Here is a 22,100-nt window from a genome sequence, read left to right on the forward strand (position 1 = left end):
TCTCCCTTTGCATTCTGTGCACGGCGTCTCCTCCCGCTCCCTGCCCCTCAGATGGCTAAGTGGACAGACCTGCTCAGGCAAATGTCACAAGGATGCTGGGTGATCTAGGAAAGACCATGTGTCCTTCTGGGTCTCTTGTCTTCATCTATTAATTGCGAATTTGGGACCAGATGATCTTTTAGATTCTTTTTTCCGTATGACTATCAGCCTATTTGCCCCCTCCCAGAAGATAGAAGACAATTGATGTCCCTCCGATGCTCCTACCCACCTTCCCCAGTGCCACCTTCTCTTTTGTCTCCAATCTCTCTCTGTAGGAAACGTGACATTTCCTCGGACTGCAGAGTGCCCGCACTCTGCCTGGGACAAGAGGAGACAGAGGCCTCACACACTTCCTGGCAAGTAAGCGACCAGCTAAACGTGCCAACAGTGACTGATGATCAGGTTCCGATTCAGCAACCTGAGGAGCTTAAGGGCACTTGGACAGTTCTCAGATGATGGACTCAAGAGCGATGAGCAAAATGAATCTACTAACGACCAACCATGTCATGGAAAATGGATGAGAGTTGGGATGAGCTTTATAAACGAGGGCATGAAAGGGACAGAGTGGCTCTGATGTTGTGAACCTGAGGGACGCATCTGGCCGAGAACGGTAAAATCAGGGGATGGGCAGGCAGCACTTAAAGGAGAACACAGTTATGTGGTGGAGACATACTTGTGCAAAAAATACGATTAGGCACAAGCTCAGATCAGAAGTGCTGTCTGCTCATGTCTCTTTTACTGCTTGTGTGCGGAATAATTTTTGGTGACCGTGTTCCCTACCTAGAGCCTTGGCAAGTTCTTTGCTGAGCAACAGCCCCATTAGTGGTGGAAGGGCTAGGCGGTGTCTGTCCTGATTCAGAGTGGGTAGAATATGAAACGTGAAGCCTCGGATCACAGCATGAACCCTCTGGTCCTTGCTCCCTTCTCAGACCTCATCTCTCTTTATGTCGATCTGCACGTATTAAACAGCCAGGCACTGATTTAGCCATGCCAGTTGCCAGCAATTCAAATACTTCTCTATTATTTGCCAAATAGTCATGGCCTGAGCCCCAGGGTGCCCCCACCACCTCCCTTAAAATTCCCAGCATATCCCAAAGCCTTTCCTGGAGGGCTTCTCCTGCTCCCGTGCCATGCCTGCCTCTGTCCCAACTGGCTGGACCTTATGGCAGACAGAAATGGGCTGCTCAGATCCGTCTTCAATGAAGGACTTACCATTCCATTGGAAGCAGACACTGTCATCGCTTCTCGGCCTTTTGGCTAAGATCAAGTGTGGAAGCCGACACCATCCAGGATTGGATTTGGCTGCAGAGAGCCATGCACTTCCATATCAAAGAAATGAACAAGATGTAGTCTGAGGCCATTTCAGCTCAATGGGACTTTTCCGACAGGCAATATTTTCTCTAGAGCTCCCCTGTGGGGTTGGCCATCTCCCCCTGCCCAACCCTGCTCCTTCTCTTTTCCTGTCACGAGTCGACACTTAATAAAACTTTGGCACATCTAACTGTCTCAGGGTCCGCTTCCAGAGAACCCAGGCTGCCACAATGTAGAGTTTAGGGGTTGTTAAATATTTTTACTGCCAGCCCTGTTTACATAAACTGAGTTGTCTTTATTTTCCAGGGCACTTAGGAAAGTCTCTCACGCTTCTCAACCTTACCACTCACTGTCCCTTCATCTTGCTATAACGCCTAGGTCATGATTCTTCGCTTGGATTATTTGGCTCTTTTATTCATAACTCATCCCCATAGTTAGGAATTATCAATCCTGGGAAGCTGCTCTTGACTACATTAGAGCGCTATTGCTGTGTAAACAACTACCACAAACTTAGTGACTGAAAATATCACAGACTGACTATCTCAGAGTTCCTTATGATTCACTGGATTGACTGGATTCTCTGCTCAAAGTTTCACGGGGATAAAATCAAGGTGTGAACCAAGGCTTAGAGTCTTCTTCAAGGCTCACTTTTTTTTTTTTTTTTTTTTTTTTTTTTTTTTTTTTTTTTTTTTTTTTTTTTCAGAATTTAGCTCCTTGTGTTTCAATGGTCAATGCCCCAATTATCTTGTGTGCTTTCTTTCAGGCCAACAGGAAGGTGTCTCTTCGGACATCACCTTTTTTTAAAATGGATCCCCTGATTAGGTCAGGCTCACCCAGGGTAACCTCCGTTTTGATTGAATTGAAGGGGATTGATTAGGGATATAATCACAGGAGGCATGTCCTATCATAGTCACAGGCTCCATTTACACTCAAGGGGAGCTCTCTCTATCTCCAGTACAGTCAGCCACCATCGCAAAGGAAATAAAGAGTTTTGTACTAACAATGGGATGTTCTGGCCTTGAATGATACAAGCATTTTTGTTCACAACTCATTGGCCAGGACTAACCTCATGACTCACCCAACCATATGGCATCCCGGAAGTGCCTAGAGGGAGACAATTGGAAATATTTGACAACCATCACTGAAGACTATCGCAGAGCATAATTGTCTCCTATTTCTTGATCTCTACTTGCACAATGAGTAACTGAAACATGGCAACAAATATGGATGTCAAGAAAGAACATTTCCAGGGCGCCTGGGTGGCTCAGTTAGTTGAGCGTCTGGCTTTGGCTCAGGTCATGATCTCACAGTTTGTGGATTCGAGCCCCGCATAGGGCTCTGTACTGACAGTTCAGAACCTGGAGCCTGCTTCAAATCGTGTCTCCCTCTCTCTGCTCCTCCCCCCCCTCAGGCTCTCTCTTTCTCTCTCCTTCAAAATTAAATAAAAACATATTTAAAAAATTTAAAAAGGGGGCGCCTGGGTGGCTCAGTCGGTTAAGCGTCCGACTTTGGCTCAGGTCATGATCTCACGGCTGGTGAGTTCGATCCCCGCGTCGGGCTCTGTGCTGACTGCTCAGAGCCTGGAGCCTGTTTCAGATTCTGTGTCTCCCTCTCTCTCTCTGATCCTCCCCCGTTCATGCTCTGTCTCCCTCTGTCTCAAAAGTAAATAAATGTTAAAAAAAATTTTTTTTTTAATTTAAAAAAAAGAAAGAACATTTCCGAGGTTATCTTTATAAGCCATCTTTTCCTTTCTTCTTCTCCAAGCTTGAAACTCAGAAAATGACAATTCATTCAACTATGTTTTTGTGGCAGTTTTGTATTTATTATTGGCTTGACAAAAGAATTGTTATTGAAATTAAGGAAAACAGAATCCGTATTTTTGAAATAGAGAAGCATAAAAGTACTTCAGTGTTATTATATTTAAGGGAAATATGGATCTCTAGTATATATATGATCCTTATCAATGGCTTTTGGTTCTTGGCAGCCTTCAAGGGACTGTCACCTTGCCCTTGTGCTGAGGGTAGCTGTTCCTTCTACAATTCTGAAAAAGAGATGTTAACATCGGGTTAGAAATTAAGTGTGGTGTAAGTTAAATATTCGTAGTGAACATTTTCATTATCCTTGTAAGAAAATGCCCTTGAAGAAGCAAATTCAGAACATTCCCTACATTGTAGTATTTTTTAATCTTGTTATCGGTATGATACAGATAAACTCCAGAGCAGCAATGCACAAACCTTCATTCAAGCAGCCGGAGCATTGGAATGATGCATTTGGGAGGAACAATAAACACACTGAAGCTGCATCAGCTTTTTCCCAAACCACTGGTTTAAAATAGAACACGGTAGTTCGTCCAATATTTTGTATGCCTAAAGAATCATCATCAGGGACTTCACTTTGATTCTTCTTGTGCAGTCAGAGATTTTAGACCTAATTATCAAAGTAATGAGTTTGAATACTCTGCAGAGATGGCCAGAGTGGGACAGTAGATAAGTAGACATGGAGAAGGTGGAGCCTTCTTGTACCGCTAGCCAAGAGTCCAGTCTATCGTTGGGCAGCCCAATTCCTGTCCTGCAAAAGGGATTCCAGGGATGGTGATGGGTACAGGATTAAGGGGCTGTCAAAAACAATAAACAAAACAAACAAACATACAAACAAACAAACAAACAAACAAACGAAAAAACGACCTGTCTGTCCAGTGCCCATCCCTTGGTATTGAAGCAACAGAAATAAATGTCATTACCCAAAGTTCCACATGACACAGGAGGAAGGTTGCTGCAGGCATTCAGATTCTAAAACTTGGAGATATCAGTTCCAGCCTGAGGCAGGGAGAGAGAGATGAGTCAAGTTCATCAGCACAGGGCCTCTGGGTGAGTAACCCAAACCCAGGCTTGTAGGAGGCCTGGGGTAGGTACTCACCTAGCACTCCATGCAATAAACCAAACCATGTGTGGGCAGGTTAGACTCTGGATCTGGACAGCTGTGGGCAGAGTAAGACAGACTATGGGAACAAGAATAAACCGATGTAGGGTCAGGGCTCAGCGAGTGGACCAGAGACAGAGAAGCTTATAAACAGCTAAGGAGAAAGAGAGAAGAGAAAGAAGTTTAGTATAAAGACCCTCTAATGTTATGAGGAATGATGAACAGGTATGCCACGCATGTCGTAGGACCTAAGATTCTACCTAGCCAGGTATATTTCCTGCCTAGCATATTTCCCTATGTTTTCCTTTTTGAAGATTTGGGGATTCTCTGCCCTTTTTATTTGTCGTAAGGCTGAAGATTGTGTCTAAATGTTGTGCAAGAAACAACGCACGGGTATAAACACTATAGAGTCTGAGGCTAGACCACCGTTGCTACCTGGGAAACAAGGGAACATGGCACCATGATAACTGCTTGGAAGAGGGAAGACACCTGAGGAGGGCAGGCCCTCCATACATGCCATTAGCAGTGTTTCTGGGCATCACTTACTAACCATTCCTTGTGTGAAGGGCCTAAAGAACAAGCTCAAAGGATATAGTAGGTACTCAAATAATACTTTTTGAATGAAAACGTAGACAGTATTTGCCCTCCAGGAGCTTACAGGTTAATAGAACAGAAAGCACAGCATGAGGATATGAAGCATTAGCTGTCTGTTCCACAGAACAGATTCCTAACACAGAAATAGGGTGGAGACCATTTCAATGGGATCCTCTCAGCTTTGCTAATGTGAAGCAGGAGTCACTTGGCAATTGCCAGCAAGATTGGCGACCCCGTTGCAATGACAGGAAGATTTTTGACAGAAGTATGGAAGTTTCCTAAAGTATTACAAATTTCTTCGATGTGACACTGAGGGAGCTTTTGGGGAGGAACCCAAGATCACGCATTCAAAAGAGAGCAACCACATCTCTCCAACACTCCTGGATCTCACAAGGGAGAAGTCCCCCAGGGTAGCAGCTACTGCTTATTTCAGCAGGATGATGGAGGCACTGTAGACAACCCAGCAGAAATTTGAGGAGGCAGTGAAACGGGCTGTACAGAGCTGGCAGGCTGTTTGGCAGGTCGTTCCTTTAAGGGAAGGATATCCATGAAATTGGAGAGGAAAGGACTTTCTTCCACTCAACTTCCCTTGAAAAGAAATCCACTCGTTGACCAATAGAGGCTATACAAAGCTTCCTTTGTTCTCAGTTTCCTAACAGCCCAAGAGGCTTGAGTGAGGGCTTAGCACAAACAGAAGAGTTCACAGCCCCACCTAATACTGGTCCCTTGGCCCCAAATTCAGGTTACCTTTTCTCTACTGGTTGCTAATATGGAAGCACAAACAAACCATTATCCAAGGACCTGCTGAAGTCCAAGCTCTATTGTCAGGGCCATGAGGCATGTGACCTGACCTGCGGGGCATACCATGAGTCTTGGGCAAGAAAGGGGAAAGAGATGACATCCAGGACAAGAGAATCTGGGTGATAGGAAAGTCAGCAGTTTGAACCATCAAACGCCAGAGAGGTAAAGTACCCCGATGCTCCACCTGAACCAGCAGTAGCACCTTCGGGGAATCATCACATGGTAAGACTGGAGAATCACTTTTAAGTAGTAATGGCTCTCAATATGAAGGTGAGGATGTCATGCCCGTCAGAGTGGCTAAAATGAACAAATCAGGAGACTATAGATGCTGGTGGGGATGTGGAGAAACGGGAACCCTCTTGCACTGTGGGTGGGAACGCAAACTGGTGCAGCCACTCTGGAAACCAGTGTGGAGGTTCCTCAAAAAATTAAAAATAGATCTACCCTATGACCCAGCAATAGCACTGCTAGGAATTCACCCAAGGGATACAGGAGTGCTGATGCATAGGGCACTCGTACCCCAATGTTTATAGTAGCACTTTCAACAATAGCCAAATTGTGGAAAGAGCCTCAATGTCCATCAGCTGATGAATGGATAAAGAGATTGTGGTTTATATACACAATGGAATACTACGTGGCAACGAGAAAGAATGAAATCTGGCCCTTTGTAGCAACGTGGATGGCACTGGAGAGTGTGATGCTAAGTGAAATAAGCCATACAGAGAAAGACAGATACCATATGTTTTCACTCTTATGTGGATCCTGAAAAACTTAAAAGAAGACCGTGCGGGAGGGGAAGGAAAAAAAAAAGTTAGAGAGGGAGGGAGCCAAAGCATAAGAGACTCTTAAAAACTGAGAATAAACTGAGGGTTGATGCGGGGTGGGAGGGTGGGTGATGGGCACTGAGGAGGGCACCTGTTGGGATGAGCACTGGGTGTCGTATGGAAGCCAGTTTGACAATAAATTTCATATTAAAAAAAAACAAAACAAAACCAAGGTGAGGGTGGAAGACCGGACACCATGCAATGGTCAGTAAGCAACAAAACTCATGACTCCAATTTTGGGGGAGGGGCCAGAGGAAAACACAAATAGATTTCGAGAAGCTCAGAGAGTTAATGAGAACAGAGAGTAATGAGAATTGAATTCTCATCATAAGCTGTTTACAATTAAAGTCTGGGGCAGTAGCAGGCCTTTCCCAAAGCTGGTACTACCAGCAAGTAGAAAATCAACTCTGCCCATCCCTTTGTAGACTCTGATTCTTGTCTAAAGAGACCAAATCTAGGGAAGGTTAGCCTGCAGATATCCCCTGTATGGTGACGCCCTCGACTTATGTATCTTGCTTCCTCCCCTGGAACTCTGGTACCTGACTCGTGATCTGTCCACCAGGAACTACTCATGATGAATAAACCATCTTCTCTGACCCCGGTTCCTTTGCTTGCGCTGCCCGTGATTTTCCGATCTTTGACCTGGGTTACTCCTGTGTATCCTTCAAAAATCTGCCTGAAAGTTTTCTCTTCTGGTTACACCTCCCTGATCCTCTAGGATGCTAAGGGTCCCTTCTTGGTTTTCTGGAACACCTTGGACTTGCTCCCCTGTACGCATTTTTCATCCTTTGTTATTGATGTTTACTTATCGGTGCCCCCAAGCTGCCAGCTCCTCCAGGCTGGACTGTGGCATCTCTCTTCAAGCCACAGTGTCGGGAGTAAAGTCTGACACGTTATTAAATTCTGAATAAATATTTGTTGGGGGTGTAAATGAAAGAATGAATGAAGAGCTCCTGAGGCTGAGATCTTTGAAACATCACAACATTTTGGATATAAAAAAGATTTTTTAAAAATCCTTCATTTTACTGTCGAGAAAGAGTCTGATAATAAAATTAAGGATTTTTTAAATCACTTCATATTTGAGCTTACGACGCAGTTCGTCAGAGTTGTCATTACTGACATAAGCCCTCAGATTCTCACTTAGAAGAACTACATGCATTTGGATGTTTGTGCTTTTTAAAACCAGTTTCATTTTTTAGACACTCTCTTTTCTATGAGTTTGTTTTGTTTCAGCTCCTATATAAGTAGTAAATAGGATCTGAGATCTCCAAAATTATAGAACTACTGGCCACTGGTGTCATACTCTAATAAGCAAAGGAAGAGACTTCCACAGCCAAGGACAGGCCCTAAGAGATAGATGTATCTCATCACTATTTTTGTGCCGTTACGTACTTTGAACTTTTAAAAGTGATGTATAAGCAACATAGACGGGGAAAATGGCACAGATACCATGCTGTATATAACTTCTATAAAGCTCTCTCAACCATTTCCTCATCAAAGAGTCCATTGCCTTTTGGGTCCAGCCAATCTTGCAGACTCCCCAGGAGACCAAAGTTTCATCATGGAAACAGTCAATAATGTGTCCCAAGGTTCAGAACCTCAATTTTTACCCAAGGTCCCAGGCACAATTTCTTGTGACTTCCATGACTTCCATTTACTTGTGACTTGGGAATCAGAGAACCAAGTTCAAGTTCTTTCTAAACATACTCTCAGAATATTTTCCTGACACATCCAGGTCTAAAGCCCAAATTATTTCTCTAAATATTTCCTTCTAATGTGAAATTTTGAAACTTGAAAAAAATTATCTCCTAACTAGCCATGTTAGTAGAGGATACGATGGAGAAAATAGTATAAATGAGCAGAAAACCCACAAATAAGTTTATTTTTCTCTCCTTATTCCCTAGCAACCAGGCTTCATATTCAAGTTTGGCTGACACTTATATCAGCATGAGTTTGTATTTGTTGCCTGCATGGAACTCGGGAGCAGGAGAGTGGGGAAGAGGTTCTAAAACATATTCATAAAGATGATGATGTTCATGCAGAATACTTAAGGAGATTTTAGAATTCATAACATGTTTTCATGTTTTCATTTCCTTTAACTCTTACAACAGGCCTGTAAGAGTTGTGTGAGTGGATAAGCAAGATCGTTTCCTGGAAAGAGTAAAAATTGCAAAAAAGCAGACAACCTAACCTTTCACTAGCTATATGATCTTCATCTGGTGGCATTATGTGCCTCAGAACGAGTTTCCTTATAGCTCAGATAATGATACCAATTATGTGCCTACATCATTCATTCAAAAACCACATTCTGAGCATCTGCCATGTTCCAGGTGTCTATGTAGGTTTGAGGATGTCATGATAAAAAAATAACTTCATAAAAACCAAATAAAGAGCAAACAAACTAACCTATATGAAGTGCCTAGCATACAATTGATGCTCAATGATTGTGATGATTTTCTACAACTCTATTTTAGAGAAGAAGATATTAAGGTCAGAAAATTATATGATGCACCCTTGGTCACACACCTAGCAAGTGACAAAAAGCATCACTTGAAACAAGGCCTATCAGTCAAGGTCCTGGGCAGGAAATCAAAACCTCAACTTTTGAGAGATTTTTGAAGAGTTTTTGTAGAGATATAAGTATTTACGGAAGTGTTGGTCTGGTTACGGAAGTCCAAAAGGAATGTTGAGCACTCAGAGACTAACATTGGCTGGAGGTCTTTAACAGCCCTAGTCCTGAAGGGAAAAGAAAGGGGGTGTGTAAAAGAAAGTCTACTTACAGAGCTATAGCTAAGGAACACTGCCCCTGCCCAAAGCACTCTAAATCAGGGAGGGGGCAGAAAGGGGAAACCCTTCGTCTCCCTCTTCTGTTCTCTGGTCTCCTACTGGCACCTCCCAATGGCCAAATTTAAGGAAAGCCAGAAGACAAGGGACCCCTGCTGCTGCAATCTGCAAAGTTCAGCCTCCTGATGTTCAGAGAAGTATGGAGAAAAGCAGAATTTGCCCCTTTGCCCCAGTGATTCATAATTCCTAACATACAAATTATACCTAGCCTCCTTCAAGACTCCCTAAATCCCATCTGTCATGTCATCTGTCTTGATGACATGATCCATGATCCCATGCTCTGTCTCAAGTCTAGATGTGGACACGGTTACGTAGGGACAGACCCTCATGTGAAGGTCCTCTTGAACCAGAGATCCATACACTAAAAAGGTAAGTCACCTGTTCCCCAATCACCCAATATGCAATGGTGAGACAATGCATGAGTCCATTCAGGCTCCTATAACAAAAACACCATAAGCCAGGTAGCTTATAAATAATATCAGTTTATGTCTCAGAGTTCTGGACTCTGGGAAGTCCAAGATCAAGGCCCCATCAGACTAAGTGTTGGTGAGAATCTGCTTCCTAGACCCCTATCTTTTTGCTGTAGCCAGATCTGGTGGAATGGACAAGAGATCTCTCTGGGATTTCTTTTAGAAGGACATGAATCCCATAGCCCCACTTCCAAATAACACTGACATTGGGCATTAGGTTACAAATTCATACATGTGAACTTGGGGGAGGGCACACATGTTCAGTCCCTAGCAGACAGAAACAAATAATTGCAATAAGCACATTCAAAAGGGAGGGAGACCAGGTGCATGGTAGTCACTGGTCCATAGCAATTCTAAAATCCATCTGGGCAATGAGAAGTCCTCTGTTCTAGGACCGAGGAATTTTCTTTGCCTAGGAAATTAATTTTGAAACCTGAGAGTGATTTCCTAGTCCACTGATATTTTCAATTCTTGTCTCTGCCCCTTTCAGTGGGTGAAAATGAGAGTGACTTCTCTGGCTGTAACTCCTAATGAGCCAAGAAAAATTGTGTCTTCCTGTATCACCACCTTGAACACAAATGGTTCAGAGGCGTCAATTCTCCAGAGATGATACCTTTCTCAGGCAATACAAGTATGACGCCATTAAACAGGAAGCTGAAACTGCTACCTGGCCGTTTGGGGTTCCTCATACCGCTGAAACTATCAGTGACTGATTCCAACTATCAAAGAAATATTGGCTAACAGGAACCCAGGGATCAGGGAGGTGTATGTCTGGAATGCAGTAGCCTCTCTGGGGCACTTTCTATACTCCAATGTGTTGTGATAAAAGTTAATGGAAAAAAAAAACTACAACAACCCAATATACACAGAAGAGAAAATAGTATAGACCCTCAGGAATAAGGTCTTGAAGAAAGAAGGCAAGGGATCATGATTGCTTGAGGTGCTTACTGAGAGCAAAAGGAATATGAAATGAGGTGGTGGAAGAAGTTATACATACTAGCTATGAAGCACGTGACCATTTGTGGGTCTGAGGGCGGTCCAGTTTCTTTTTCGCTTTGATTTAAATACACTTATTAGATAATCAATCATTATTTTGTTCTTTTGATTTTCCCTGCCCTATGATCCTTCTATCTGACACACGATATTAACAGTAGTTAACCTTGTATCTCAGTATTTAAGTTATCAGATACCAAAGGGAGAGTGTGATTCAGCTAGGAGAACAATGAGCACCACCAAAAGGAAGATAACATAGTACAAGAGACTTTTGCTTCCTATTTAGGGGATAAAATTAACGTATTTTTAGTTGTACGAGAGATAGCTACATTACACAAAGTTGAAATATTATTTTGCACTTACTTAACTTCAAAAGTCAATATGGTTTAAAAAATTCAATATGATTGTTTAAATGTATTTATTTAAAGTCAAGCCAGTTACCATACAGTGTAGTATTGGTGTCAGGAGTAGAACCCAGTGATTCATCTCTTCCATGAGATGAAACCCAGTGCTCATCCCAACAAGTGCCTTCCTTAAGGCCCATCGCCCAGTTAGCCCATCCCCCCACCCACCTTCCCTCCAGCACCCCTCAGTTTGTTCTCTGTGTTTAAGAGTCTCTTATGGGTTGATAGGCGGTGGGAGGGAGGAGAGGGTGGGTGATGGCTATTGCAAAGGGCATCTTTTGGGATGAGCACTGGGTGTTGTATGGAAACCAATTTGACAATAAATTTCATATATTAAAAAAAAAGAGTCTCTTATGGTTTGCCTCCCTCTCTGTTTTCATCTTATTTTTTTCTTCCTTTCCCCTATGTTCATCCCCTGTGTTTCCTAAATTTGGTGTATGACTGAAATCATATGATATTTGTCTTTTTCTGCCTGAGTTATTTCCCTTAGCATGATATGCAACATCCACATTGTTACGATCAAGTTGGCAAGGGATGGACTGTGCCACATTTTGTTCCATAAATTAAGCTAGGAACTATGTGTGTTCAAATCACCTTCTCTGTCAAGAATTGTGTTAGAATTAGCCACAAGAGGAGCTCGTGTGAGATTTGAAAGACCATGGCTTTTGAAACTCTCTGTGGTCAGATGCAGAGATGGTTGGTGGGTTCCATGCTGTCCTTACTCTCTTCTCCATATCTCACCCTTCTTTCTGTCTGCTGGTCTAGCTAAAGTCCACATCAATGGCTAGATATTTGAGGCCTTAGACCACCCAGTGTATATCAAGTGTCCGGGTGACTGCTGTCTTATGAGTGGCCTCAAGTCAGGACCCAGACAAAATTGCAGATACACCAGATTTGTAAGTAGAAAACAGGTCTCTGTTTTCATGTTTAAACCACTAAGTTTTGGTAGATAAATAATACAGTTGGTATTAATAATTGCAGGTGTTACTAAATCGATATTTAAATATATAAAGTAAATATTTATATATATTTTAAACATGCTTCTGAGCTAGTGAAATAAGTAACTAGATTTATGACACTTTAAGCTCCAAAGGATCTTCTCCCCCAACTTACTGATGGCCTCACATTAGGCAGGCTATGTGAGTGTGTATGTGTGTGTGCGCACAAGTATGTGCACATGCAGGGGTGTGTTGGTGTATTTCCAACACCTATCACAAACTATGGCATACTCCAGGAAGTCAAAAAATGTTTTGAATTAGATTGGATTGGATTGGATTGGATTGGATTGGATTGGATTGAATTCCTTGAAAATATTGTAAGCCCATGGAATAATTTAAGGTATGGAAGCTTTGTATTGGAATGTTCCATCATGTAGCAATTCTGTGCCTTCTGGTAAATTGGTGCCAAATATAGTACAGTGATGAAGCAAGTGTACTATAGAGACAGATTATTTGGGTTTAATCCCCATCTCATCCATTTACTAGTTATTTCACATGGGTCAGGTTTCCTGGATTCTTCTGCCCCATTTTTTTTTTATAATTTACCCATCTCTAAAGCTATTGTGAAAACTGAGTGAATGCAAAAAGGATCCAACAAGTCCTTAGAACAGTAAGTGTTCAATAAGTATGTGCATTGCACGTTATGTAACTATCCTCAGCCTCGATTTCTTCATCTGTGAAAATGGTAAGAATAAACCTCCTAAGGCTGTGAATATTCCAGAAAAATTATGTGCCAAGGTCTATCACAAGGTCCAGCTCACAGGAAACTTTAATCATGTTTTCCTCCCCTATCACAAGCTTGAGAGACCCTTGGCCTCACAACCAAGGGACGTCCATTCACATCAAGGTTACGTGAGTTTCAAATGAGAATATATATACATTCCCCATGGAATGTTCTTCACATGACAAAGGCCCCGCAAGTGTTTGTTTTTCTTCTTACTCTTCCGAATTTAACCAAAGCAGAAGACCTGGATACTCCTGAAAAAGAAGGCAACGCACTCTCTAAAACATCCATCTTTAAGGCAAAACATTAGTTTAACCGCCTGGTCTCTCTGTGCCTTAATTTGCTCATCACAAAGTGAGAGGTCTAGAAGACCAATTACACTGGGTGATCCTGGATGAATTTGATTGGCATGAGTATCACGGCAGCAGAGATGCAGAAGGGGAATGTAGAAGCTGAGCTCTGATCATGTCACCCCTATGCTCCAAACTCCTCGGAGTCCACTCCTTGGGTAAGGGCAGGGGACAAACTCCTGAAAGCCTGATCCCCCAGTGCCTTCTGCAATCTAGAAGAACTGCATGGTCAACCCAGACTCTTCCCAAGTACTACATTCTTCATCAGCACCAAAACATCTGCTCTGTTCTCAATATGTGCTGGAGTTCCAGTCTTCCAGGTCTTGGCTTTTGTCTTTATTCTTTGAAGACTTTCCCCCGAGATTGTTCTCCTGTGGAAAATCTTCTGTTGAAGTCTTCCCCATACCCCAGTTAAAAGATGGCGACATCCTTCTATTTACTCCCATTGTACCTGGTTTGTGCCATCATCTTAACACAAATTGTACTCTAGCTCAGCTGAAACTGTAAGGGAGCTTCTCCCCTAGTTATCCGATCTCCTCTGAGGGCAATGATGATAGCTTATTCATTTCTGACATTCGCTGGTGGAGCTAGCAGCATGGCCTTGCACATGTGATATGTTTCATATATTTTTCTCTATGAATAGATGAACCAATGAGTGGGTTTGAAGAGAGAGCTCACATACAAAAGATAGGTGTGTTTAGGGATGAAAACTTAAATCATACACAACTTCAGAGCTTGTTTTAAAAGGGCTAAGGTCTAGGGGTGCCTGGGTAGCTAAGTCGGTTAAGCATCTGACTTTGGCTCAGGTCATGATCTCACGGTTCATGAGTTCGAGCCCCACATCGGGCTCTGGGCTGATAGCTTGGAACCTGGAGCCTGCTTTGGATTCTGTGTCTCTCTCTCTCTCTGCCCCTCCCCTGATCACGGTCTGTCTCTCAAAAACAAATAAACATTTAAAACTTTTTTAAATAAAAGGGCTAAGATCAAGAACCTGCCCCTATAATACAATTGTAGAAAAATAAATGCGACTGAAAAAAAAATGATAAAACAAGGGCTTTAATTTTGTTTTCAGATTGTGTGGCTGCAACTTGACTATAATGGACAAATAAACAATTACTGTCAGCCTTGGTAAGATGTGAATGCTAACTGAGTATAGCAATTTGAATGAGATTGCACTATGTAAATAGTATTGATTTTTTTTGTTTGTATTAGAGTAAATCACTGTTAGAAAATAGGCTTCCAAGTCAACCGTTCTAATTTAAACTTAATTATTTTAATTATTCCCCAAAGCAATCACATTATATTTTCCCATATATCCCCAGAGAGTATACCAAACATATGTCCATACACATGCACCCTAAAATCCCAGACACAGAGTTTGCAGCTTATCTCCCTCGCTGGCATGAACCCTCCTCAGGTCAAACCCCACTCGCTCTTGGAACCCCCTGCCCATCCCCACTCAAGTTCTTTTCCAGAACATTTCTTGTCACTACCACAGGATGGACCCAATATCTAGATTTGATTATTTGATTAATGTGATTGACGTGAATTAATTCTTGGTTCAAGCAAAGGTGAGGAAAAGTAATGGTGACAGACCTGGACAGCTTGCCCTGTGTGTATTAAGGGTCCCAACTGGGGCTCAGACTGGGTCAAGTGTATCTGAGCAGATGGATGTGGCAGAAAGAAACAACCCTTATAAGCAAAACAAGAAAAAATAATTTTGCACATGCATTTGGGGAGAGTAGAGGCAAGAAGGAGTGTCCTTTGCTGTTATTGGTTCCCTAGCCCCATGGATGCTTGTCAGCCATGAGAAGAGGGAGGTCGCCACCATTTCATTTTGAGACCCAACTTCACTGCCTTGGAGCCTAGGAGATATGGCGGAGTAGGGCCTCCACAAGGGGCTCTGAGTGCTTCGATGCTCTGAGGCAGGAACACATGCCTCATAGCCCCCACAGTTCTGGAAGTTGCTGGAGAGGCAGCAGCCTTTGCCAAGAATCAGTGTTCTGTACTCAGCTCTAGCAGAAGAAGGTACAACCCTTGCTGGTTTTCCACAGTGGACACTTGACAAGGGACATCCCGAGCCGATGAAGGATAAAGAAAAAGTTGAAGAGCTCGTGTAACACAAAGCTCTGGGGGGGGTCCAAGAATGCGGGGCTGGGAATGAGCCAGAGAAACTGTCACTACACGCCTTTGGCTTTATTTGGACAGATCAAATGATGGATCCTGGAGACGTTCTTCACAGAAGGAGCAGTTGAAGGAACAATCGGCCTGGAGAAGACAGGAGGAATGACTCTCTTTTGTCATCACAAAGCCCATTTCTAGAAGGGGAGCTGGAATTGTAAGCAACTCTAGGGGAGGCCGGTGGATGCAAGCACAATGAAAGTCCAGTGAGTTTGGCTGCAGGAAGAATTTGTAACCATCAGAGGTGACCAGCGAAGGAGAGGAGGAAATTTTCCCCCGTCCAAGGTTCCTCTACTGGACTAAGAATTAAATTGACATGAGATTGATTAACAGAAGACAACAAAGTTTAATTACACGTGTACAGAGGCCTGATAATGAAATTGAGACCTTAAAGAGATGACCGAGGCAGGCAGTGTTTATACTTGTAGACAAAGAGACAATACATCTGTGCGGAATTGACAGGACAACGAAAACTTAATTTTGGGAGCTTCAATTAGTAAGAAATGCTAAAAGGAATTTGGGCTTGGGTAGTAAATTAGTAAAAAGTAACAAGAGCTGTTTTTACACCTTCTAGGCTCTAAATTTCCCACCTCTGGTGATGAGACTACTCGTCACCTTCCAGTTCATGGAGGGCCCCTTTCACAGGGGAGATTTATTTCTTGCTTTCAAAGGGACAGAGGGTCTGAGTGTCCTTCTTGCACACACTGTCTCTTAAGTAACTTTTACTTCAAGTAATCAATATGCCAAAGTGGCACATTTTGGGCAGCCTGCCCTTGGCCCCTAATCTTACAGCCAGGCCAGCTGCCTCAGGAGGTAGTGAGCTCATTCCCCCTGGAAGCATGTAAGCCCAGAGACTGGACCCCATCCATGATGTTGTGCTAATTCTTGGGCCAAGTGAGAGACTAGCTGTCATAGGGAAGTATAAGAGATTAATTCTGCATGATTTTAGAGAGGAGGAAAAGGGCTAGCTGGTTGGAGCTACAAGGAAATAGATTTTAGCTCATTAGCAAGAGCTTATTACCAACAAAGCGGGCAGCCAGGCAGTTGATGAACTAGCTCTTTATCACCAGGCATGTTCAAGCAGAGTTTCACTGACTACGTTGCAGGGTTTCTTAGCACCGGCTCAACTTAGAAAAATACCAGAGTGTTTGTATAAAGTATTTTTTTTAACAGTTAAACACTCTTATCAACCGATATGTAGAATTTCAGTGGCAATGATGACGTAGACACTATTGGTAATAAAAGAAGAGACTTGCGTAGCACTTGCCATATGATTTCCACTATTGTAAGCACTTTAAATATATTAGCTCATTTAATTCCTCCACACCCTTATGAAGTAAACGTGACGAGGAGGACGAGGAGGAGGAGGAGGAGGATTTTATTTCCATTTTACAGATGAGTAACTGGGGCACTGAGAGGTCAAGTAAGTCTACCTAGGTCTCACAGCTAATAACCAGAATCACACCCCGCAAACCCAGCTCTGTCACCCATGCCCATAACTGACCCACCATGTTGGCTAAAGTGGGGCCGCAGAACTCCAAGACCCACCCGTCAGCCTCGGCAGCCTTGGGGCATCTCCAGGAACCTTGTTCCCCTTCGAGAGAATTCTGGAAAATCACTGAGCCTAACGGACTGTAAGCACTGTTATCTTTTTTTTAATTATTTATTTACACTGAGAAAGAGAGAGAGAGAGAGAGAGAGAGAGAGAATGTGAGCGGGGGGGGGTGGTCAGAGAGAGAGAGAAAGAGGGAGAGAGAGAATCCCAAGCAGTCTCTGCACAGTGAGCCAGCAGAGCCTGATGCGGGAGTTGAACTCAAGAACCTTTGAGATCACAACCTGAGCCAAAATCAAGTCAGACGCTTAACCGACTGAGCTACCCAGGTGCCCCAGACTGTACAGTCCGTCCGGACTTTAATTTCTATACAGAGGAATTCACAACTGGAAAGCCCAGAGGACTTCGGTTCCGCTGAGCGAAATGAATTTGTTCTCTTTGTTTCCTGGATGGCGTGCACCAGGAGGGACATTCCTCAGCCGAGCATGAGCTCTGGCCTGGCTACAGAGAGAGCCGCGTTACTTGTGGCCTCTCTTCTCTTCAAGACTTTCCAGTAAATAGGAATTTGTCTCACAGAAAACTCTCTCTTTATCTGGCTGTCACAGATCACCCCCCAAGGACCTCATTAGCAAAAAACAGAGGAAGGGAATAAAAGAAGGAGAGAGCGGCAGAGGGACCCGGGAAGGAAGGGCACTAGAAAGAAAGATGCAAAGAAAGAAAGGAGGGCACAGGGAAAGAAACTGAGACAGACAGACACAAACAAAGGAAACAACGTGATGAAGTTCCTGAATGCTAAATATCACCTCCCTCTGCAGGTGGAGAGAAAAAAACTCCACTTAGGTAACGCCCCTGACTAGAATAGACCCAGTATTCTCCTCTTTCTTCTGTCATTTGCTAGAACTGGGAAGACAAATGAGCCAAAGATGTTAACAAGGATCTGAACTTTATTCCAGAGCTGCCATATGCTAGGCTTGAAACCAAAGTCTGTAGCATATGTGCCCAAACAGCAACTGAATGCGAACAATTTCACAGAAACGTCAAGTACAGAGTGGCTTCGTGCGTTTGTCTTCAGGAATTCCCAGAGCCTTTCTAAGCATGGCAAATCCTACAGCTTGCCTTGGTCCTCTCTGGGACACATCTCGGTTCATGGACTCTAGAGCCAAAATGCTTCAAACTCTCTAGGAATGCCTCATCAATTAATTCAACCCACCCACTTTACCAACACGACACCAACGCATTAGAGAGACTGGCATGATGTGAGAGATGAAGGGAGGGGTTTCAGAGACCATCGGATGTAATTGTGCCATTTTCAGATGAGTAAACTAAGCCTCATGATACAAAGTCAGGACGAGAGCTTGAATTTCTGGTCTCTAATCCAGCATTTTGCATTGAGTAGCCCCCCCCACCCCCCGGCCCCGTTTCATTCCTCCACATCATATGAGTCTTGCCAAAGCATTGCACGTCTCCTGCTTTCATTAACCCCTCCTGCCTCTACAGGCTTGCAAGAGATTGAGTCAAAGTTGCAGGGCAGCCCTCTGTCCCACCTGTTCTGAAAGGACAAAATCTGTACAAGGTCTATTTGGCCAGAGATAAATTTATCAGAAAGGAATCCCCCAGTTTTGGTCACTGTATGTTACCAAATTTTTGCTAAAGGAAAGGGTCTTTGATGCATGCCTCTACTCAGCAGTTCTGGATGGAGCCAACCCTGTTCTCTGCCCTTCTGGGTTCCATGTGACTCTTTGGTGCTCTCTCTCTTTCTCTCTCTCTCTCTCTCTCTCTCTCTGTGTGTGTGTGTGTGTCTGTATCTCAAATTCTTATGCTCTGTGCTCTATTTCAATATCCACAAGCAGACCTGATTATGCTGGTATAAACATTTCAATGCATAATGGGGAGAGAAGTCTCAGCTTAGAACGGCCCTCCAATCACCCTTTCCTGTACTCTTTCCAATGCAACCAGGGCAACTGTGAAGAGAGTACTTCTATTTACAAGATAAAAATGGTAGTATTGAATTTTAATCCACAGAGTTGCATAAATACCCATGAGTTCTGTTGGTATAATGGAATCAACCAATCAGTCAATCAATCAGTAAGAGATAGCTCTGCCAGGGCACGTGGGTGGCTCAGTCGGTTAAGTGTCAGACTCTTGATTTCAGCTCAGGTCATGATCTCATGGTTTGTGAGTTCGAGCCCCACATCAGGCTCAGCGCTGACAGTACAAAGCCTGCTGGGGATTCTCTCTCTCTCTCTCCCTCTGTCTCTGCCCCTCCCTCCCTCTCTGTCTCTCAGAAATAAATAAATAAACATTTAAAAAGAGACAGAGAGAGAGAGAGAGAGAGAGAGAGCACTTCCGCACAGAATTCCAATCAATAAATGGAGGAGAATAGAAGGAAATCTAGAATCACCAGTCAGCAAATGCCACAGTAAAAAGCATTACAGATAAGATCCACAGGATAGAGAGTAAGAGTTTGAGGAAAAAAATATTATTTCTATAATCTCAGAACATCTCATCTGAATATTTGTCAACAACAAAGGAAAAGACAGTCACTTTACAATGGAGAAACTTGGAGAACAGGTGTTACCTTAAGCAAGTGATCAAGGTGCATCACCAGCGATAAGACACTGACATCATGAACCCTTGTTAAGATGCACAGAAGACACTACATGATTTTTGCACCATTCTTGGCAAAAGTGCATCACCAATGGTAAGAAAACATGGCACAAATCCAAATTGAGGGATATTCTACAAAATAACACATCAGTGCTCTTCAGAAGGGTCAAGCTCATGAACGTGGTCAGAAAAGACTGAGGAACTGTTATGGAGGTGAGGCAATTAGGGGCATAATAGGAGAGAAATGCAGTGTGGGATCTGGAATTGGATCTTAAAGGGGAAAAATCATGTTATTGGAAAACTTGGTGAGTTTCGTGGTGAATTACTTCAGTTAATAACACTGCACAGTGTGAATTCCCTGGTTTTGATAATTGTACTATAGTTACAGAAGATGTTAAACATTGTTAACATTTGGGAAAGCAGAGGACAGGCATACAAGGGACCTTTTGTACTACTTTTGCAATTTTTATTTAAGCCCCCCATTAGTCCAAATAAAACGTTAAAGAAAAGAGCAGTCTGCATTTTTCGTTCTGCTTGTACCTGACGTGTGTCTTCCCGAAGTGTGACTGTCTCTGGCCTGATTCTAACAAAATAACAACCAAGCCCAACGTTGATTCCCTGGAGAATTCATAACAACAACAACAACAGGAAGGGTTCATTCAGATCGTTCACCCAATCTGCTCTTAATAGACGCCATGGAACAAATGAAACACATGATAGACCTTACGCTCTGCCTCGCTAAACCTCTGTTTCCTCACCAATATGATTGCGATAAAGCAGTGTCTGTAGAGGGAATGGCAAGATTTTAGCCTTGACAACCCGATTGTGTTTATTGTTATTTTGGAGTTAGATGTCCTCTATAACATTTATTTGCTTTTAAAATACGCCTAATGCCATTTTTTTTGTTTATCTCTTAAACTTACATTTTTTTGTTGTATCTTGATTACACTAATAACAATCTTTTTTTAATGTTTATTTATTTATTTATTTATTTACTTATTTATTTTTTCAATATATGAAGTTTATTGTCAGATTGGTTTCCATACAACACCCAGTGCTCATCCCAACAGGTGCCCTCCTCAATACCCATCACCCACCCTCCCCTCCCTCCCACCCCCCATCAACCCTCAGTTTGTTCTCAGTTTTCAAGAGTCTCTTATACTTTGGCTCTCTTCCACTCTAACCTCCTTTTTTTTTTTTCCTTCCCCTCCCCCATGGGTTTCTGTTAAGTTTCTCAGGATCCACCTAAGAGTGAAAACATATGGTATCTGTCTTTCTCTGTATGGCTTATTTCACTTAGCATAACACTCTCCAGTTCCATCCATGTTGCTACAAAAGACCATAGTTCATTCTTTCTCATTGCCACATACTATTCCATTGTGTATATAAACCACAAGTTCTTTATCCATTCATCGGTTGATGGACATTTAGGCTCTTTCCATAATTTGGCTATTATTGAGAGTGCTGCTACACTAATAACAATCTTTACCAACTGTAGCATTTTCCAGAAATGTAATCTTTATGGTTGTTAAGAGTTATAATTTCCAGAAAGACGGATTAGCATGTGCAGATGGACCATTTCAATGATAAGCTAGACTCAGGATCATTTTGCAAAAAGAGGTGTTATGTGTGAGTGATGAGAATTAAACTGTCGTTTCTTAGAAAGGGGCCCTAGAATGTTCTATGAGGACAGACAACCTTTAATAACTACTGTTCATTGAGTGTCTTCTGGATCTCAGGGACATGCTTGGTACTCGACCTGCATTATCTTAGTTAATCATATGTCAGCCCTTCAAGGCAGCTTTTGTTATATTCATTTTTAAAAAATGGTAAAATTGAGATTCAGTTTTCACACAGCTAATAAGTAGTGGGAACCCAGAGTCAAATCCTGGTTCCCCTGCCGTTAATGCCACACAAGTTTTCTTTTCTTGTAACAGGCAGCCCAAGATAGCAAGAGTTGAGTATCTTCAGAGAGAGGAGTAAGATGATTCGGTCAAGTGAATACCTTAAACATATCCAGAAACTTCTTGTATGAGAGCATTGATGATGTTTTTGTGCTGGCTGTTTCAGAATGATCTGAGCATGTGTTGTTCTCTGGCTAAGGTGACAGTGAGCAGTTCTGCTTCCTGTCCAAGAAATACCAAGGGGATCAAGAAGGCAAACTTAACCAGCCCTCCATACAAACAGCCCCCTTCCAGAGGAGGTGACATTTAAACTTAGTCTTTAGAAATGAGTTATACAGCCAGATAAGTGTGGGAACTGGGTTCCCAGCAGAGAAAACAACATGTACAAAGGCACAAAAGCATGAACTGGGAAGAAGTGCAAAGTATAGCTGGAGGAAAGGAATACTTTACATGGTGCCCATGTACACATAAGAAGCACAAAGAGAGTTCGATCACATTTGGTACCTTAATAGAACTTGCAGTCTAGCCAGGGAGACCCAACTTCCCCACAAGAAGCAGATGAGTCTTCGAATGAGTAGTAAAATT

This window comes from Panthera leo, chromosome B1, assembly GCF_018350215.1.
Source record: "Panthera leo isolate Ple1 chromosome B1, P.leo_Ple1_pat1.1, whole genome shotgun sequence".
NCBI lineage: Eukaryota > Metazoa > Chordata > Mammalia > Carnivora > Felidae > Panthera > Panthera leo.